This window comes from Suncus etruscus, chromosome 5 (assembly GCF_024139225.1).
Source record: "Suncus etruscus isolate mSunEtr1 chromosome 5, mSunEtr1.pri.cur, whole genome shotgun sequence".
Taxonomy (NCBI): Eukaryota; Metazoa; Chordata; class Mammalia; order Eulipotyphla; family Soricidae; genus Suncus; species Suncus etruscus.
The window spans coordinates 137,176,289-137,194,235 of record NC_064852.1 but is presented as its reverse complement, the minus strand read 5'-3'; the positions used below and the strand labels follow the sequence as shown (position 1 = coordinate 137,194,235).

Genomic DNA, 17,947 nt, shown 5'->3' with positions numbered 1-17,947 from the left:
CCATATTTCATGCAAAAAAAAATCCTCCTTGAAGTTAGTAGATATGTGTAACACAGTAGAATCTAACTGCAAGAATTTCAAAAGGAATAAGAATGAAGATAACATTTCCAAGTTTTAAATACTATTACTTGGAAACTTGAAAATAATAACAGTAATAAAATAGGAATTTGTAAGCAAATCATTAGCTGTTTCATAACTTTAATACTGCAATCCACATGTATGCAATTGCAACCATTTCTTGTTAATTCTAACAACAGTGATGCTTCAAGGGTCCATCTATTCATTTGTCTCCCTCTGTGGCCAAATTAGTATCACTTAAGATATATATCCTCAGAGTTGTTTCAATCTTGTCCAAATCCTCCAATATATAAGCAGAAGCAGTAGGTATTGGGATCAATGTAGTTTAATTATAATCCTGCTTCCTGGGTCTTGCTCATTTTCTTTTTCATTTATTCTCACAAAATGAGACAAGCTCTCACTGTGGCATGTATATTCTAGTGATAACATTTTTTATATAGATCAATGGCTTGGTGGTCCATTTTAAAAGCACAGGCTAAAGTTCTTTGACTTCATTTTAAATTCCACAATAAAATGAGCTTAAAGCATCGTGTTCTCTCTACTCAAGCTTCTTGATTTTATTGTGAGAACTACACTATTATGAAAACGCAAATGTAAAGAATTATTGGTTAAGATGTTTTTTTGTCTTTTTTTCAAGCTATCTTTTGATGTTTGCCTCTAAAACTCCAATGCTGCAGTCACCACGGCATGAAGCATTTCCCCCACTGCTTGTGCCATTTCAAACATTCTCTTGGTATTAAAACAAATCAGAATCAGGAGGTATCTAATTGTGCTGGTTTTGATTTTGTTAATACAAAGTGAAGGATTAAAATTGGAGCAGTAAGAGCAAAAACATTTCTTAAAGTGGCAGTTACAGCAAACCATAAAAAGGCAATGGAGCTGAAAAGCCAAAGCCTTGAAAAGATTTAAAAAAAAACAAGACCCCATCTAAAAAATTAACTCAATGAAGTACAATCATTACAGAGGTTGCTTCATAACTTCTTTATTAAAGGTTACAATTTGGCAATGGCACTGCTATGAAGGATTTCAAATAAAGCATTACTATTCTCCCCTAAAATATTTACAAGTTCCCAATAGTGATTGTCATTTTGGTGGCAGTTGTGAATTTTGCAGTTGTCCGGTAGTTTCTCAACATGCCTATACAGCCCTTCTTGTTGGCTGTAACAAGTGTTCTTCTGGATCTCTCTTAAGAATCTTGTTGAGGATACTGGTCTCCCAGTTCGGTAGAACTTTCCCTATTCAATGCTTGTCAAAATAAGTCAGCAAATAAATTATAACAGTAAAAGGGAGGACAGCCCAAATAATTGGAATAAATATTTAATTTGCACAAGGCCTCAGTTTCAACTCCTGGTACCAGATGGCCTCTCAAATACCATTGGGTATATAATCAACATATTTGGGGAGCCCCCCAAATAAACAAAAAAGGTTAAAGTGTTGCTGAATATAATGCTATCCCTTTTCTTGAAAGCAATCACTTTCTTTTCCTCTAAGAAATAGGAAAGCAAGTCAATATTCAAAGGTCAGGGAAGTCTCTTTAAGACTTGTAGACTTGCTAAGTCTATGGATTTTATCCATTGGCAGGAAAGAACGGTTCTAAACAATTTTTCACATGGATTCATGAATAAAGCAAACAATCTGATTCACACCTTGATATGATATAAGAACCTGCTATTCTCTGGAACAAAAATTTTCAAACCTAAAATTAAAAGGTGTTTAGACCACAAAAAAGAGCATTGAGATTACTTGCTATTATAAATTTGTATTATTCATTTATTCATAATTATATTCATTGACGTAAAAGTGGGTGTATGCTTGAGCTATGTAGAGTACAAAAAATGTTCACCATATAGGCAAGTTGTTAGAGAATATTTTGAGAAATATTTTGAGAAAAAAAGAAATCACAAAATAAACAACAAATGTGTATTAACTTCATGAAGCTCATTATTACATGGTTACAATGGTATACCATATGTCTGGAGAAGAAAATTGATACATGGGCAGGTACTATTGAAGGCTTTGTGTGTTGAGGTAGTAAATTAAATTTTATTAAGTAGGAAAGAGAGTAAAGGAAGGATCCTGAGCAAGGAGGAAGAGGTACAGAAGCTGTATCTGTCTGATGAAATATGGGAGGATGAATTGGAAACGGAAAAGTCTAGAAGAGAGAGCACAAAGGAAGTCACTTCTAAAACATAAGGCAGTATGTTAATAATTCCCAGAGACAATAGATGAGAGCTGGAAGGACCAGCCCACGCTATAAAGTTTAACAGTTAGAGAATTAACTGCACTAACATCTACTATGACAATGGTAGTGAGTGAGAGAACTAGAATGCCTGTCTGAAGTACAGGCAGAGGAGGCAGGAGGAGGAAAATGGGAAGCAATGATAGTGGGAATGTTACACTGGTAAAGGGTGTGCGTGTTCTTTTTTAATGACTGAAACCCAACTACAAACATTTTTGTAATCATGGTGCCTAAAGATATTATTACAAAAAACAAACACTGACAAGATAACTGCAAATATTTGAGAACAAAAACAATATAAGTTGACAGAGATCAAGTGCTATTATAAGACTACAACAATGAAGATAGAGACAAAGAGCAGGCACTTCGGAAAAATATAAAGCAAAGAGAATTGCTAGAATATAGGGATTAATGAAATGTGAGAAAAAGTAAAAAGAAGTCTTGGTTACTTTATTGAGGTTTTTCATAGTTAGTAGAGGAAGTGCTGACCTTCTGATCTATAGCAGAGTTTTGCTATGTATTTTTCATTCATATATTGCTCATTCATTTCTCAAATACTCAAGGACTTTGTGATTCTGAATATGTGACTTCTTCTCTATCTTTATTTTATTTCTCATTTACTCACTCCTGCTAATACACAGCATGTTACAAATAGCTCTTACCTTTAAAAAATAAAATGTACAAGAAAATTCTTTCTCAATTAGAATAGAATTCTTCTATTCTTTCTTCTGTCCGCATTTGCAGCATCATTTTACAAAATCTGCTCCCATTTAGAACCAAATGTTCTATATGGAGTATCAACTGCTTCTCATTTTCTCACTATTCTTTTGAATTCTCTCTGAAGAAACACTTGGGAATTCATTCCCAATAATCCATTCAAACTTCTCCAATAGAAATCATTTTAATAGAGAAGACTCTATTTTGTTCCAAGACCTAGGATTTTTATCCCAAACCTGCAGTTACTAGCTAAAGACCAACTAGGCTACCTATCATAGTTAAATATAAATATAAATTCTTGGGTTTCTGTGGGAGAAGACTAAACAGTGTGCTGAAAACTGCATTCAGTCCTCTTACAAATAAATGCAGATACTTATTTTTGGAAAAAATAAGAGTATCAAAAGCCAGTGTTTATAAAGTTGCTGATGTAAGGGGTAGCTAAGGTATGCCCCTAGACCTGCAAGTATCAGCATCTCCTGAAAAAATATCTTGAAAATGGGAGTTCTCTAGCCCTTCAGGTATAGTAAATTTTAAAAACCACATTAAAAAAATTGGTGATAAAAATACAATTGCATTACCTCTCTTTTATAGATAAAGGGAGTCCAGGAAATTTTCACATACTATTTTCAACCCTTTGTAAATAATTGACTCCACTTTTATAGATGAATATTTTAAAGAAAATTATAATGCCAATAAGTATCTTAACACTTTTCCTTATAGCAAATTTTCATAGGTCAATTTAATTTCTTCATAATGTTTTACCTAAACATGTTTAGTGCTTGAGTATTTTACAAATGATTTAATTGACATTTTAATGGCTGAATTAATGCAACTTGCTATGATATTTGCATAAATAAGTTTAGTTTGTATAACTTTTCTTTGACTAAGTAAAAGATTACGGCCATAAATTTAGCTAATGACAGTTATTTGTGGCTATTTCTTTTATTAAGTCAACATTTTCTATCTAATTTTGTAGACCTACTTTTATCAACATGGTTTCATTTAATAGTTAAATTTAATCAATAGTAAATTATACAGTAAGCAATTTTAACTAATGTTAAGTTTTATTGCATTTTATTTTAAGAAACTATCATTATATATGATTAAAATACAGTATGTTTATTCTTATTTAACTAATCTGTGAAAAATCATAGGAAATAGATACTAAGCATTAAATAACTGCTTGATTTTCAAAGTTTTTGATATTACTTTTTGGTGCATGAATTTTTTTTGTAACTTTCTACTCTTGAGATTTCTATTTTAAATGTTAGCTCCTAATCTCCAGAATTAGTAGAGTTAATCAACATAAAATCTGGGAAACTGTGTTTTTAAAATTATGTTAAATTTTGGGGCGGAGAGGTAGCATGGAAGTAAGATGTTTGCCTTGCTTGCAGAACGTAGGTTGTTCAATTCCCAGCATTCCATATGGTCCCCCGAGCCTGCCAGGAATGATTTCTGAGCAAAGAGCCAGGAGTGACCCCTGAGCGCTGCTGGGTGTGACGCACAAAAAATTATGTTAAATTTTAACAAACTGGTTTATTCTGAATTGTAAAATAGCAATCAATTTAATAGTAGAGAAAACAAGAGGATTTTTGATTTTTCAAGTTCTCACATTTTCTTTCTCTCTGCTGTGTTCTCTCTATGTCTGTCTCTGTAACTCTTTCACATTCCCTCTTTCTCTGTTTCTCTTATTATACCCAGGATCTTGTGCATGCAGAGCAATATTATTTAACACTAAACTTCATCCCTCATCTTGTCTTATTTATTTAATTTTTATTTTTGTACTATTAAAGTAGGAGTCAAAGCATTAGTGCATCCATATTTTAAAATCTTGGTTAAAATTACAGGTGCTGCTAATAACTTCTGTTCCAGTACTTTCTCTAACCACCTTTGTGACTGGGGAGAGATTATAACACTATTATAACACTATTCAATTGATTAGAAATTCCTGCTGCCTATGAGGCATCTGTATATGATTGTGCTAGCTTCAAGTTATCGCTAAATTCATATACAACAAGCTATGTATTGCATGAGAAAATTGACATAAAGTTCTGCTTAGTAAGCCAATACATATTTATGAATGTTTTTGAGTATATGTTTAAGATATGTTCTTTTAAGTTTCACTGCGTAGGCACTTTGTGAACAAAGTGATGATTGTTTAAAGGCAATTTTTAATTAATTAATTAAAAAGGTCCCAATATTTCTAATACAATAATTAGTAGCAGACATGAGAAGATACAATCTAGTCTTATGCCTGATTGTATATAGGAGATTTATTTTATGTATGTATAATCTGGGACACCTAGTATATGGTATATCATGGAGACTGTCCAATATGCACTGATACATAGTGAGTATTCTGTATATTTTGGAATAAATATATATAATTTATAGATATCAATATTGACATATAATGAGATATTTATCTCTGAATGTAAAACCCTCTCTTTTAGTTTTCCTTTAAAGCTAATGTATCCTTATTTTCATGTTGAGTTGTAGTCTAGTCTACCTAGAAATGTTTAGAACAGTGCTGAAGTCTCCAACTATTACTGTACTATTATAATTATCTTCCTTTGGTTGTTTTAAATGTTTTTATAGTCACTCATTAGATACATAAATTTTTAGCATGACTTCTTCTTGATATATATTCTTTGAACATAAAGAAATGACCCTCTGGAGCCGGAGTGGTAGCACACTGGAAGGACTTTTGCCTTGTATGCGGCTGACACAGCACAGAATCAGGTTCTATCCCTAGCATCCCGTATGGTTCTCTGAGCCAGGAGTAATTTCTGAGCACAGAGCCAGGAGTAACCCCTGAGTGCCTCCATGTGTGCCCAAACTCCCCCCCCCAAATTAGAAAATTAAAAAAAAAAGAATTTATGATCCCTGACTCAAAATGACAACTAGCTCAACATTTACATATTTAATGTGGTCCCTATTAAAATGCTCATAAACATTTTAAGGACATTACAAATTTTGCTTAAGTTTATATAGAGATTGTGACCAGAGAAATAGTCCAATGGCTCTTGTCTAGCATATGCATGACCCAGAATCAATCACCAGAACCCATATTGTCCCTGCCACCAGGAAGTATTCCTCTTCTGAGTAAAGAGCCAGAATTAAGCCCTGAGCATTTCTGGGTCTATCTCTCTCTCTCTCTCTCTCTCTCTCTCTCTCTCTCTCTCTCTCTCTCTCTCTCTCTCTCTCTCTCTCTCTCTCATGCTGATTGAAATAAGTTAAAGGGAGAGAGATAGACACTGAATAGTCTCACTCATCTATGGGTTTTAAGAAAAATAAAAGACATTATTGTAATAATGCCCAGAGACAACAGAGATGAGGGTTGGAAGGACCAGATCTCTAAGTGAAGCTCACCACAAGGAGTGTTGAGTGTAGTTAGAGAGATGACTACACTATCATGACAATGTTAATGAATGGTAGAAGTAGAATGCCTGTCTCCAATACAGGGATGGGGGTGGGGGAAGGAGAGAGATAGGGGGCATTGGTGGTGAGAATGTTGCACTGGTGAAGGGGATGTCCTTTTATTTTTTTTTATTGCTAAAACCCTACTACAATTATGTTTTAACCATGGTACTTAAATAAAGAAAAAATTTAAAAATATACAAAAGAGGGGCTGGAGCGGAAGCGCAAATGGTAAGGCATTTGCCTTGCATGTGCTAACCTAGAATAGACCATCGTTCTATCCACTGGTGTCCGATATGGTCCCCCAAGCCAGGAGCGATTTCTGAGTGCGTAGCCAGGAGTAACCCCTGAACATCACTGGGTGTGGCCAAAAAAACAAAAAAAAACCAAAACAAAGCAAAAATATATACAAAAGGCAGAAGAGCATATAGAATTTTTCTGATATAATCATCTATAAGAGAAACACTTTATGTGACTAAAATAAAAAATGATATCACCAAACTTTTGGGGGGATGTTGTGAAACTGGATAACTCTATATTATTGGTGACAATATATAATTGTACAGTCAGTTTGGGGAAGAGCATGATAAAATTTACAACATTACTGATAATTTTTTCTAGAGAATAAGTTTATGTTTATAGAAAATCTGTTTATATTAATAGCAGCTTTTGAAATTAATATTCCCAGCCTTGGAATAATACAATTTTCCTTCAATAGATAGATATTTAAGTGGTAGTAAATTAATAAAATAAAATTATTTTAATAATGTAAAGGAAGAAATTATTTAAAAATATAACTTGAATGAGCTTCTAAGCAATTATACTGAGTGAAAAATAAATTTCAACAGTTAATTTCACTTGGAAATTTTTTGAAATAACTACACAAATCATTGTAATTACAGTTTTGCATCTTTATTTTGCCATATAAAGTGCATATGTAACATAGTTTGTTGCAAGTCAGTCCTTTATGGGGCTGACTAATGGAGGAATGGAGGATGAGGTCTTTCTCCTCCAGCTTGGACCACACATCTGCCACCCTGTTCAGCCGGTGGTTCTGAGGTGAATGCGGCGGGTATTAAGCTAACAGGCAGTCAGGCTTCTGAAGATGTCAGCTTTATTTCCTGGATAAGGCTGAAGCCAAAAACCCCAGAATTAGCCCCCGAAAAAAGGCCTTACCTTCCACAGACCCTTGCTTTTATACATGAGAATCAGGTACCACCTGAGGGTGGGAGCAAAATGTCAGGTCACACCCTAGGGTAGGGCACAATCACCAATCAGGGTATGATCAGTAACATAATAATCCCATGGAAAAGTTTATATACACAACAATAGTTGAGAAGAATGTACATGTACCAAAATAATTGGTGAAATTGGGTGTGTTCTGTGAACCTGAGCAATATCAAATTTCTGCTTTTATTATTATATGTTACTTAAATGTAACCATGAGGGAAACTGGAGAGTACAAAGAGTATTCCTATATATTTTATAACTTCCTGTGAATCTATGTCAACATTGAAATTATAAATAATATTCTAATCAATTTTAGTAACTGGTACAGAAGGATTAAAATTAAGGCAGAGAAAATCAGTTTGTGTGGTATTATTTGAGAAGCTCAAGGAGTAAAATGTAAAAAGTAAAAAGAAAGTTTCTCCCCATAAAAAGGGAGGAAAGGCATTTATTGGCAAAGGTGAACTTCAGCTTAAGTATTGACCAATTGAATTTACTTATTTAACATCTCCATGTGAATCTAAAGTTATCCAATTCTTTTGGAGTATCAGTTCTCTCTGTCATCTGTCTGTCTGCCTATCTATCTCCCTTTTTAATGGGTATAATAACAAAATTCAAAGACTCATACAAAGTAAAAGCAGAAGTTAAAAGTCTGGGAGATAGTGGATAAGGTACTTCTCTTGCATGTGCCTATCCTAGATTTGACTCCTGGCATCACACATGGTTCTAAGCATTGCCAGAGTTTATATCTAATGCAGAGTTAGAAGCCCAAAGGATTGCTGGGTGTGTACCCCAAAACAGAAACCAGAAATTAATTTTAAAATGTATTCATTTTTTTCTAGAAGCCAAGCATTATTCAAATGCTTTATATCTATTCACTCCATCTTCTAACTAGCTGTAAGTGCATATGAGGTAGGTTATTAAGCAACATCTTATTAATGTGAAAATTAAGCTTTAGAGTTAAGTGCATTTGTGATGCTTATCTACACTAAATATAGGTAGAAATTTGTTTTTAATGAGCACAGCACACTTCTCAGAGATAGAAAATAAAAATAAAGTCAGTTGATTTGATCTTAAGTAAAATGAAATGTCTCTACTCATTTTCCTTTTTCTTTTTTGCATTCCAGCTCTTCTATATAAATAGACAACTTCCCCCAGTTCCTTTCATTCTTACATCTTTTAGGCTCCACCTAGGATGTTCCAACATTTTCTTAAATAGGAATACTTTCTGGATGTTTAGACATAGAAATATGTTCAGATATATTCTAATCTGTCAAACAAAGAATATTTCTCCCCGTCTGCTTCCTTGGCAATCTTAACTAGCCTATTAAAACAAAGAACTTTGTATTACTTATATACTTTTTTTTATTACACCCGACTGCTATTCTAGATTAAATTTGTTATTTATAAGAAAAATATTTTAAATGTTTATCAATTAGATACCTAACTACTTTGAAACTCAAGACATTGCATTGGCCTTTCTGCTCAAGAAAATAGTTATAAAACAGAAAGGACCGTATACATTTCAGCACTTATCTCAAGCCCTTTCACATTTCTTAACTGATACTTTGGAGGAAGTTTTTATTGTCAACAGTATGTTAATGACTGCTTAACTGGTGATTTAAAGTAAGTTGGAACACATCATGAATTGACAAAAGCAGAAAGTCTGTGACAGACTCCATGTACATTCAACATTTTAACACTTTTCTTTTATAAAATGCCTTGCCTAGAGAAAGAAATGCAGACTACAATTGATTCACTTAAATCTACAAGAAATATCTGAACCTCTGAATGACCTATCTTGACACTTGACTTATGGAAAAGACAGAATAATCAATCTTCCAAAATTAGCCCCAGAAATCAAAGGCCCGATTTATTGAAAGCCAATGTAAATAGGCGTGTCTAACATTGTTGCATGAAAAACGAACACCTTTATCTAATGATAAAACTTCCGAAGAATCTTTAATGCTCTATTCAAACTAATTTATAATGTTTGGGTTTCCTCAACCATCAAAAAGGATGAGTTCCCAAGAAAATGGTTTTCACTTATTTGAAAAAAAAAAAAACATTCCACTGAGACATTATGATCCTCATATGATATTTGAGAGAATATTCCTACTAGTAGGTCTCTAACACAGCACCCATTCCTATGGTTCATTATATAAGCTGAGTCTGCTAAACTTTGGCTATTTACTTTCCAAACCAAATCTTTTTAAGAATTAAATGCAGGGGCTGTATTGTAAGCATCTTACAATGAGACAAAACAAAATGAAAAGCAAGCTAGGATAATGGGATGTTAATAGGAATTTCTCATCTTAAAACAAACTGAGTTCATAAAGCAACAAGAACTGATGAAGAGACATATCTATATATCTATATATAAATATAGATATATAATTTCTTTAAGCACTGTGGTGATAAAATTGTTTGTGATTGAGTTTCAGTCATATTATGTACACCACCTTTCACCAGTGTTTATTTCCCACCACCAATAACCCCAGTTTTCATCCCACCCTTTTCCATCTTCCGTCCTACTTGCCTCTGGAACAGATATTTTACCTCTCGTTATCTCTCTCTCTTTTCTTTTACTTTTTTTTTTTGACAGAGTGATTTACACTACTGCTAATGATATGCTAATGCATATCACTTTATCCCCTTTCAGCACCCAGTTCCTGTCCAGAGTGATCAATTTCAACTATCATTACCATAGTGGACCAACTGTTCACTACCCTAACTGCATTCACCACTCTTTGTGGCAAGTGATGAAGAGACTCTTGGCATATTCTTTTTGCAGAATATATTCTTCGCTATGTTGGTGGAAGGGTAAAATCCTGAAAGTGCTGCGTGTTCCAGTGTAGGGTTTAGGTATAAGCTGAGAATGCTGTTTGGAGGCTATGTTTCTCTATAGTATAGATCTGGAAGAGTGGAAAAATCCACTCAGGAGTGAGCTCTGCAACACATAATCAGCATGGCCAATGCAGTCAACAGGAAGAGTGACCTGGCTCCCAGGGAATGTTTCCTTGCTTCTGCCAAGAGAGACAGAATTGTGCCATCAGCAATGGATACAGCCAAGGACAAAGAAAACGCTCAAAGTAGAGAATATGAAAGATTTCAGGGTAAAATGTGTCATGTTTCATGTTTGAGTATAACCTGGCCAGAATCTCTTCTATCTAAAACCAGAGAAAGGAAGAAAAGAAATACAAAAATATAAAAATTTATTTGCTCTCTCACAAGACTAGTTTAGTCTTAAAGTGACAGAATAAAACCAGAAGTAATTGAATTATCTAGAATAAGTAGAGGTATATCTTTATAATGTATAAAAATAGTAAAATTTCCATATTAACTTTATAATTGATCATAATAACATTATAACATATTTTTTTTAATTTTACAAATCTCTTGGTGGAATTTCTTACATCAATAATCAGAATTCACTAGGTAAGTTACATGAAAACTGAAAATTTTAATTTTATAAAATTGCTTCAAATCTTGGATATTTGATTCCTATTTTTCCTTCAACTTTCCTTTATACAAATGTTTGCTCTCAAATCATAGTAGAAAACCTAGATTAGATTACACTCTCTAATACAACTGGTATTCTTTTCTCTTCCTTTCCTAGATTTATAACTCTCCTAAATGTGTCACAATATTGCATTTCAGTATATATGAATGTTTATTGTCTCTTACCTACTAGAAATGTAATATACAAAAAATGATGATTTTGCATACAATTGGCTCAAGGAAAAAATGATGATTTTGCATACAATTGGCTCAAGGAAAAAAAAGGCATAGTTAAAAAAATAAAATGTGGGCTGAAGAGACAGCTGTGTCTGGGTGATAATACAGTGGGTATGGAATTTGCTTTGCATGTGACTAATCTGAGTTTGATCCCGGCATCCCATATAGCCCCTGAGCCTATCAGGAGTAATTTCTGAGCACAGAGCCAGGAGTAAATCCTGAGGACTGCCAGGTGTGGCCCTAAAACAAAAAGACATGCTTCATAAATAAATGATCCTAAGAGAAGGCACTCAATTTTCTCCCTTGATTTTGTCATTAGAATTTGGTGATATAATAATTTTGATTAGTCAGAACTAAGAAATAAATGTGAATTATGAATCCAAATGTAAAAAGGTGGTGTGGTACAATCATGAAAGTATTTGACTCAGGTGGCTTTAGATGATAGCCCCACCCACAAAATAATCTATGGATGTTTAGTCACAATACATCTATACCTAGAGATGTCTTCTTCCAAATTTTGGATTAGCTGCATTCTACTGCTCAAAGTTTTAGAAAGAAATTCAAACTAATATTGCTTCAAGACCTTGAATGCTAAGTTCAGGATACTTTCTAGTGCTTATATGATTACAAACATTATTTTTCTCTAATATTTAGTCAAACTATTCTTTTATTTTAAAACTACATTATTATACCCCAAACAAAGCCTTCTCGCTTTGTTTCTTTATATACCATATATGAGTGAGATGATATGGTACTTGTCTTTCTCCATCTAATTTACTTCCCTTAACGTGATCACCCTTTAGTTCCAGCAAAGATATGACAAAAAGTAACATTTAATTTTTCTTATTTAATAGTATTGTTTCTAAAGAAACTTTTTTTTCCATACCCAGTAATGCTCACATCTTACTCCTGGCTCATCACTCAAGTATCACACACTGAGCATATGACTATGTGCAAAATAAGTACCCTGCCCACTGTACTAGTGACCTCTGACCCTTTTTTATTTTTTTATATAAAATCTTTAAGCACCACAATTTCCTGCATGATTATAGTTGGGTTTCAGTCATAAACAGAACAGCCCCCTTCCCCAATACAACATTCCCACCACCAATGCCCACTACCTTCCTTTCCCATCCTTTTCTGCATTCAAGACAGACATTCTACTTCTCTCACTCATTAAAGTTGTCATGATAGTTGTTAGTGTATTTGTTTCCCTAACTGCACTTACCACTGTTTGTGGTGAGCTTCATACTGTGAGTCGGTCCTTCATCTTTTTTTTTAAATCACTCATTGGGCATTTAGTTTGCTTCCAGTTCTTAGAACTTGTAAATAATGTCTCGACTACCTATTTATATTTTAATTAATAGATGTGCAAAATGTTGAACAAATATTTTGTGTGCTTAGGTTAGATACCATTGAGAGGAATTACTGGTTTAATAGTAGCTCTATATTTTTACTTCAAAAATAAACCAAACCTCTTCATAGTGGTTTTTTAAAGCTTTTTAATAGAAGCTGAACTATTTATTAAGCCCACCTTCTTACTGCATTCTGGCAAGTTTACTTATTTCTGTTATTTTTGTTATAGGTCATTCTCACTGGTGTGAAATGGTATCTATTATCTGTTGTTGATTTGGTTTGCATTTCTAATAATCAGTAATGAATAATTTGTTGTTCATATGCATGTTGATTATTTGCATGATTTCTTTTAGAAAACTTTGTTGTCAACCTATTTCTCAGAATCATAAATACTCTAAGCATTTTCACCAACAGGTATTTTTTAAAAGGAAATGTACATTAAAATATAACCATTTTTGTAATCATTACCTTAATGGTAAAGAATCAAAAGGTAGGGGTTGTGAAACTACATTATTTGGAAAGAACAATAAGACATAACAACAAATGAGACACAATAGAAGGCAGAATATAATAAGGTAACAAAACTAAAGAGAAGACAAAATTCTGTCAAACAGGATTTTGATACCAATTAAAATCTTTCAACTCTAAAACTAAATTAAATATGAGATAAAAAGATGAAATACCTTTGGTATCCATATTATTATATTCCTCTATTCATAATGTAGATTTAATTATTATAGAATAATGAAGGGAAGTCGTTGAACTAAAATGTAAAACCAGGTACCAGAGAGAACAGCAGTTAAGGTGCTTGCTTTGCAAGCTTGGAAAATTTAGACATAAATAAAGCTTAGACAATTAGATTGTGATAAATAATTTTTCTGTGGCTAGTCATAACTGATAATTTTTTTCTAAAATAATTTCTATGTCAACTTAATATCTAAAGTAAAAATCAAGAATATATATGATCAAATTAACATAAAATATAAAATAAAATGCAAAAGGCTGAACAGATTACAAATTAAGTGCATATCTTATAACAATACCCAATACCCAAGACCACATGATCTCCTAAGCACCACCAAATGTAGACCACAATGCAGGGGCCAGAGAGATAACATGATGGTAGGGCATTTGCCTTGCATGCAGAAGGATGGTGGTTCGAACCCCGGCATCCTATATGGTCCCCTAAGCCTGCCAGGGGCGATTACTGAGCATAGAGCCAGGGGTAACCCTTGAGCATTGCTGGGTGTGACCCCCCCAAAAAAAACCAAAAACCAAAAAACCACAATGCCCCTTTCCATTAAAATAAGTAGATAAAGAATATGTAAGCAACACTTTCAACCAACTTGATTAATTAACAACTAGCATGTTAAACATATATACATAGATGAGTCATCAAGAGAAAGCATATCTTAGTTTTAATAAATTTTAATGTAAGGGTTGGATTCTTATGGAGATTCTTTAATATAATGTAAAAAGTCAACAATAATTATAATTTCAGGGTCTCAAGATGACTTGAATTATTAATTATAATAAGTTACGCACAACTGAGTATTCATAGTACAAAGAAAAACGAGAAGCTGAGGATATTTCAAGAAAATAGTAATCAAAATGTATCAACATTAGGCAGAATTATGCAAAGCAATCCTTAGTCGTAAAAATTTATAGTACCAGGGTAAATTTTTGTACAAGGCATCTGACTCTTACCTTGTATGGCCCTACCAATACTGTGGGTTCCTGAACACAACCCAGAGTGATCCTTGAGTACAGAATCAGGAGTAAGTCCTGAGGATGCCCACAAAACAAAAATAACAATAAAATCACAGAATTTTTATAATAGACATACTCCCTTTTTGTTTGTTTGATTAGGGGTGTACTTAGGAGTTCAGTGGTTGATCCTGGCTATCTGCTTAGACGGTGCCGAGGGACCTTATGTGATACCTATGACTTGAAATTGGGTTGGCAAGTGCCTTACCTCCATGTTACTTCTTTGGTTCCTAAATTTTATTTACAGTGAAAGAAGTTTGGGCACAGGGTTTACTCCTGGCTCTATTGTCAGGAACGAGCCTTGGAAGTTCTTGGGGGTCATTTGACATTGGACAAGATCTAAAAAGCTACATGCAAGGTAAAAGCCTTGCCTTCTGCATTTTCTCTCTGCCTTCCTGAAAAAAAAAAACCAAACCAACCTTTTGAAGTTAAGAAGTGAACATCTGGGGCTAGAGTGATATAGCACAGGTGTGGGGTGTTTGCTTTGCACACAGCTGACATTGAATGGACCCAGGTTTAATCCCCAGCATCTTATATGGTCCCCCAGCCTGCCAAGAGCAATTTCTGAGTGCAGAGCTGGGAGTGACCACTGAGCACTGCTAGGTGTAGCCCCAAAACAAAAGCAAACAAACAAAACCAGAAATATATAAAAATCTTTATATGGTGAAGAGTATTTAAAAATAGAGCTAAGGGCCATGAAGGTGGCGCTAGAGGTAAGGTGTCTGCCTTGCTAGCGCTAGCCAAGGAAGGACCGCAGTTCCATCCCCCGGCATCCCATATGGTCCCCCCAAGCCAGGGGCGATTTCTGAGAACATAGCCAGGAGTAACCCCTGAGCGTCAAACGGGTGTAGCCCAAAAACAAACAAAAAAAAATGGAGCTAATATTTGATTAATGATTATATACTAACTAATCCTAGTAACAGATAAAGAAACTAACACTGACAAATACACCACCCTACTCTGCATTTTTTGTCCTTCAGGAACTTGTTTTTTCCACCCCACCCCAACTTTTTTTTTTTTTTTTTGCTCTTTGTACCACACATACAGATATTCAAGGCTTAGTCCTGGTTCTGTACTCAGGGATCACTCTTGGTATATTCAGGGGACTAAAGAAGTTTTGGAGAAACAAATCCAGGTCATCCATATGCAAGAGAAGAGCTCTACCTGCTATAATATCAGGCTAGTTCTGATGCTGAAAATTTTAACCGAAACAAAATACAAAATAGGAATTTAAAATATTTTTTTAAATTTTTATTAGAATATTAAATTTAGAAATCAAAGTGAAAAACTCTAAATATGCAGCAGAATTACTAAGAAACCTATTGTGATCTTAGTTATAAGATTGGATTTTAAGAATTAACAAAATAGGGGCCAGAGTGGTGGTGCAAGCAGTGGGGCATTTGCCTTGCACCACTAACCTAGGACGAGCCACAGTTCGATCCCTCAACATCCCATATGGTCCCCCAAGTCAGGAGAGATTTTTGAGCACAGAGCCAGGAGTAACCCCTGAACGTCACTGGGTGTGATCAAAAAACAAAAACAAACAAACAAACAAAAAAGAATTAACAAAATAGTAGTCAATGGATTAGCATAAAAATACATTAACAAGACAAAACAGAACATTTGAATGTTATCCTTATTTAGAAATTATTTGATAGTTGAGGCCAGAGTGGTGGTGCAATGGTAGGGTGTTTGCCTTGCACGCAGCTGATCTCAAATGAACCATACAAACAAAAAAGCAAAAAGAAAAAAAGAAAGAAAAGAGAAAGAAAAAAGAAAGAAGGAAAGAAGAAAGAAAGAAAGAAAGAAAGAAAGAAAGAAAGAAAGAAAGAAAGAAAGAAAGAAAGAAAGAAAGAAAAGAGAAAGAAAGAGAGAGAGAGAGAGAGAGAAAGAAAGAAAGAAAAGAAAGAAAGAAAGAAAGAAAGAAAGAAAGAAAGAAAGAAAGAAAGAAAGAAAGAGAGAGAGAGAGAAAGAAAGAAAGAGAGAAAGAAAGAGAGAAAGAAAGAAGAAAGAAAGAAAGAAAGAAAGAAGAAAGAGAGAAAGAAAGAAAGAGAGAAAGAAAGAAAGAAAGAAAGAAAGAAAGAAAGAAAGAAGAAGAGAAGGAAGGAAGGAAGGAAGGAAGAAAGAAAGAAAGAAAGAAAGAAAGAAAGAAAAGAAAGAAAGAAAGAAAGAAAGAAAGAAAGAAAGAAAGAAAGAAAGAAAGAAAGAAAGAAAGAGAAGAAAGAAAGAAAGAAGAAAGAAAGAAAGAAAGAAAGAAAGAAAGAAAGAAAGAAAGAAAGAAAGAAAGAAAGAAAGAAAGAAAGAAAGAAAGAAAGAAAGAAAGAAAGAAAGAAAGAAAGAAAGAAAGAAAGAAAGGAAAGAAATTATTTGATAGTTGACTAAATACTTGAAGGTAACTAAATGTAGATAACTTCAGAAAAACTTCAGTGGTAAACTTCAGAAAACAGTGTTGGGACAATTTTATATCTTTAGTCTCAAATCTCAATTCTGACCTATCTTGAAATGAATGAAAGCTCTAAAAATATTATTTTCTACAGTGGAGAAAATGAAATAGTTCTTTCAAACAAAAAAATACCCAACTAATTAAAGAGGTAAAGTCAATTCTAATTCTTAAATGATCATCTATTAGCATCAATGGCTGCTAATTCTGAAAATAAGTTATCAGTTTTAATGTTTGATTTATAAAAACTTACATAACCAGAATCATGATGTCTTCAACTGGCCAGCTCATAGACTCAATCTGTCATCAAAAGACATGTAAACAAAGCCATGGGGACACCCGCCATGAAGATGAAACCTGGTAGTTTCAGGAGAAGAGGGTGAGACAAGTCTCTGCCTTTTTTTTTTTAAATTAATATCTTTATTTAAATACCTTGATAGCGAACATGATTGTAAAAAATATTGAAAGCTTCATGAATTTGCGTGTCATCCTTGCATGGGGGCCATGTTAATCTTCACTGTATCGTTCCAATTTAAGTATACGTGCTGTCGAACACTAATTTGTACTTTATATTTTTAATATAATTTTTATTTTAATCATAGTGGCCTACATATCATTGACAATAATATTTTAGGTACATATTAACATAAAATCAGGGGAATTCCCATCACCGAATTGTCCTCCCTCCACCTCCGTTCCCGTCCTACCTCCCATATCCTCCTCCCTCGCCCCCGGGGCTGCCAGAATAAGTGGTCCCCTGTGTGCCTAGCTAACTACTTAATGGTTCTACACCTGTTTGGTCTTGGTAATTCCCTTATTTCCTGCTCTAGTTGGGAGGCGGGACTAGATATTTCAAGTTATGTGGTTTTGTTTGAAGAAGAGAAAAGTAATAAACTGGGGGGGAAATCAAATACTCCGAAAATGAGCTGAGTCCTACTGGAATCTCTCATCCTAGTTTTGAGAGA

The 17,947-nt window shown here is 33.9% G+C and overlaps 1 non-coding gene across 1 annotated transcript; it reads right to left on the bottom strand.

Annotated features, from left to right (window-relative positions):
- Positions 1-17,436: 17,436 nt before the first annotated feature.
- LOC126009733 (U6 spliceosomal RNA) lies at positions 17,437-17,538 on the bottom strand. Its single transcript, XR_007495948.1, has one exon. It is a non-coding gene; the product is annotated as a U6 spliceosomal RNA (small nuclear RNA).
- Positions 17,539-17,947: the final 409 nt, after the last annotated feature.